The sequence below is a fragment of the Vicia villosa genome, unplaced genomic scaffold, assembly GCF_029867415.1.
Source record: "Vicia villosa cultivar HV-30 ecotype Madison, WI unplaced genomic scaffold, Vvil1.0 ctg.000436F_1_1, whole genome shotgun sequence".
Lineage (NCBI taxonomy): Eukaryota > Viridiplantae > Streptophyta > Magnoliopsida > Fabales > Fabaceae > Vicia > Vicia villosa.
Window position 1 is genome coordinate 519,144 of NW_026705207.1, and position 4,543 is coordinate 523,686.

The following is a 4,543-nucleotide window of genomic DNA, read 5'->3' on the forward strand; positions in this document are numbered from 1 at the left end:
TGCATGCAAAGTGTTGGGATGATTCCTTTCAAATCCTCCATCGCCCAACCAATGGCACCCTTGTATTTTTTAGTACTTTGAGTAGCTCTTCTTGGATTTCTCTCAAATCTGAATTAACGAATGGCTGGACATTTCTCTTCATTGTCCAAAAAAACGTACTTGAGGTGATCTGGTAATTGTTTTAGCTCGATCCCCTTTTTGATGTCTTGCGTTTCTTCATAAGATACTTCGGGTTTCAGCTCCTTCCACCTTTGTGGGCGAGAGTGCATCAAAGGAGGTTGTGCTTTCAACATAGATAGAACTTCAGATTCTTTCTCATTTATTCCTTCAGAAGTATCAGAAATAGATAAGCTTAAAACTCTTTCTAAGGGTAGCTTGGGTGTTGTGATTTGCATAGACTTAGCAAACACGGTGTCCAATACTTCAATATCTTTAATTTCCCTTTCATCTTCTTTAAATTTCATAGAGTTTCTCACATCAATTTTCAGCTTGTCATCATAAACCTTGAGAGTCATAGTTCCTTCCTCAATATCTATCAGACACCTTCCTGTTTCAAGAAAAGGTCTCCCCAAAATGAGTGGAATTTCTTCGTCTTCTGGAATCTCGAGCACTACAAAATCTACAGGGAATACAAACTTGTCAATCTTCACCAAAACATCTGTGGCAATACCATAGGGTCGCTTCATCGAATGATCCGCAAATTGAAGCGTCACGAGAGTATCTTACACTTCTCCTAATTCCAGTTTTTTATAAATCGACAGGGGCATTAGACTGACACTTACTCCCAAATCAATTAGTGCCTTCTTGAATGATCTGTCTCCAATAGTGCATGGAATAGTGACAACACCTCTATCTTTCTTCTTCACAGGAATTTTAAGACCCTGCAAAATAGCACTACAAGTTTCAGTTAGTAAAATCGGTTCAGCTTCAATCGTCCTCTTCTTTGATATGATGTCTTTCATAAATTTTGCATATATCGGCATTTGTTCTAAAGCTTCCGCAAAAGGTATGTTGATCTCGAGCTTTTTGAACAACTCTAAGAACTTCTCAAAACTTTTTTCATTGAGGTCTTCTTCTTTGTTCTTGTAGGGAATGGAAGAATGATCTTTGGTTTTTGTATCTCCTGCTGGCTTGCTGGTTTCACCATAGCTTCTTCAGATAGTTTCGGTTCCTCTCTAATATCTAAATCTACTTCAAGTACTCCATCTTCTTCCACCCGTTCTTCGATCTGCTCTTCACTAGCTTTCCCTTTTCTAGTGACCACTGCTTTTATATGGCTTTGATCATGTGGATTCACCACAATTCCACTAGGAAGTGTACCAGGTGCCTGAGAACTGAAGGCTAACTGTTGAGCAATTTTCCCCATCCGAATCTCAAGATTTTTAATAGATGTTGTAGTGTTTTTCTGATTGTTTCGGGTTTCCTCCTGGAACTTAATGTTGTGAGCTGCCATCTTTTTGATTGCAATCTCCCAATCTGCTTTCTTTGGTGCTTGTTGTTGTTGTTGTTGGTATTGATTTTGATATTAGCCCGACACTTGCTGTTGCACATTCCCTTTCTGATCTCTCCATGCAAAGTTGGGATGATTCTTCCATCCCAGATTGTATGTGTTGGAGTAGGGATTATTTTGCTTCAAAAATTTTATATCTTCAATCTGTTGTGGAGTTGAAAAATAGTGAACAGTGTTGTGTGGTCCACTACAGATTTCACATACTTCATTTGATGCTTGTCGTACCTGAGCCACTTTCTGGGCACTAATGTTTAGTGCTTTCAACCTTTTCTCAACCTCTGCAGCAACTGTTTCTTCAATTTTTACCTGTTTGTTGGTTTCCAACTTCAAATTAATAATTCCTACGGTTTTGCTTGACACTCTGTCGTACAACTCAAGATGCTCGTTTGAGGCAATGGCTTCAATTATCTTCTTCATACCGGTGGCTGTTGCAAAGTTAGATGAACCACCGGCTGCTGAATCAAGGATTTATCTTGTCTGAATTCTGAGTCCATTAACAAACATTTGCATCTGCTCAGTCTCATCCATATTGTGAGTAGGACAAGCCACTAGAATTCTTTTGAATCTTTTGTAAGCATCCCCTAGTGACTCACCCTCTTTTTGCTTGAAATTCAGGATTTCGTATCTTTTTCTCAATGATACGGATGCGGGAAAATATTCTTGCAAGAATGCTTTCTCCATCTCATCCCATGTAGTGATACTTCCCGCAGGTAAGGAATATAACCATTCTTCAGCGTCATCCGCTAATGTAAATGGGAACATACAAAGTCTTTTTGCTTCTTCCATATGTCCCTTTATCTTTAGCGTTGAGCTCATAGTCAGAAATCTTTGAAGGTGCTTGTTGGCATCTTCATTCACTCTCCCAGAAAAGGATCGTCCTTCTAGCTGATTGATTGTACTTGGATGCAGCTGAAATTGTGCTACATTCATCGGATGCAGCTGAAATTGTTTCCACCATAGTCACCAAGTAATCTCTCTTGTGGTGGTGGGTCTTCCATGGTTTCAGGAAGTGTTTTTGTTTCTGAGTCTGAACTCTCTGAGTGTCCTGAAACCACTTCCTCTTATGCTTTTTCTAGTCTTTCTTGCTTGGCTTGTCTCAATCTAGCGCGAAGAGTTCTTTTTGGTTCTGCGTCAAAAGAAAAATCCGCTGAGGCCTTACCTCGCATAAACAAGTTAGACAAACGTTAGAGTTTAGTAATAAAATGGTAATAAATAAAATTTTGGTTGACGAGCAACAAAATTTCAACTGAACTATAGTCAAACTTTGTATTCTGGCACTCCCCGGCAACGACGCCAAAAACTTGATTGGAAAAATAGCAAGTGTACTATTTTCACCGATGTAGTTATAATGGGTTTAACCCCAAGTATTGATCTCGAGGAGTGCATTGCAATACAGAGTTTAATGATAAATTCAATTGAACAAAAATAATAGGTTTGTTTGTCTTACGATAATAATTGCAAAAATAACAGCACAAAATAAATTAACTTTTCTTTTGAAGAATTAAAACATGATAGGGGAGATGGTCATCTTGGCTTGCAATGAGTAGATTTCCATGATCATCAAAGGATTATCTCTATGTTCTCAATTATCAACTTGTGATAGTTTTTCCTAAGTCCTTAGCAAAACCCTTTAAACCTTCATGTTATACCCCATTACCCTTGAAGATACAACACGAATTCAAGCAATAGTTATAATCAAGTTATTAATGATATTTATATGGTGCCCTAGTCCTAGGCACATCCACTATAAACCAATTGTGCACAAATCCTAACTATTATATTCCTATAATTTTTAGCCGTAGATCATTCTCAATTTGACCGAAAGAGAAAACATGAAAACTTTGCACAATTGAATTGAAAACATAGAATTCAAACATAGATAATCATAGATGTCCCAACTTTATTACAAAAGCCAAATCAGGATCACCCCCTAGCATTGGGAGGTTTAGCCTCTCATACTAATATTCAAGAATAGCAAATCAAAGAGTTTAGACATTACAAAGATGAATGGAAACTCTGATCTTCAATGGTGACCACCGTTGAATCTCTTTGTCTTCGAAACTCTTGAGTCCACTATCTTCTCTCTCTCTCTGGAATTCTATCGTATTCGTCAAAAAGTGCTTCTCCATTGCCTTAAACTTGTTTTAATAGTATCAGCTCAATCCCTGTTTCTGCGAAACGTCCGAAATACCCTTAATGACCAAGCCCGACAAAAATTACACATTGAAAATTTCCCATACACGCTCATCAACATGGGTCACGTGGTTTAACACGAGCGCCCGTGTTTCTTCTCTGTCTCAGCTCAAAAAACACTTTCCCTTGGCTTTTCAACACGGGCCGTGTTGATTCACACGGGTGCCCGTGTTGACCCACTGTCTTGGTTCCTTTTTGCACTTTCCCATGGCTTTTCAACACGGGCCGTGTTGATGCACACGGGGGCCCGTGTTGACTTCTGAATCCTTTTAGAAACTCTACTTTTTCAGCTATTTCTCATGCATCCAGACCTGCCATTAGTTCCTCTGATCACATGTATCAACCTGGACAGTAACACTACCAAACAAAGCATAAAGAGGTCCTTTTTGACACGACTTTCAATCAATAAACAGAATGATACTAAACACACGACAACACACAAACCTAATTAAAAACACATAAAAATTGTCTCACGGTGTTACCAAAGTAATTAATTTCTGTCGGATAAAATACAAAAACTTACTAGAAATGGTGACCGATCATCCATCCATTAATTATAATTGTTCAAAACATTCAAATTATTTTTGTATTTATATACTTAATATACATTATAATCACTGGATTTTTTATTTTATAATTTTTTATTTGTGTTATTTTTTCTTCTAGTTTTGTTATGTATTTTAATGTATTTTATTTTATATAAAATTTTAAACCATTCATTTTATTTTGTTGTCTATTACATTGTTATTTTATGTATTTTATTTCGTTAGATGATTCATCACGATTTAAAATTTGTTACCAACACATAGTTTAATTTATGTCGGAGAGTTATAATCTGAA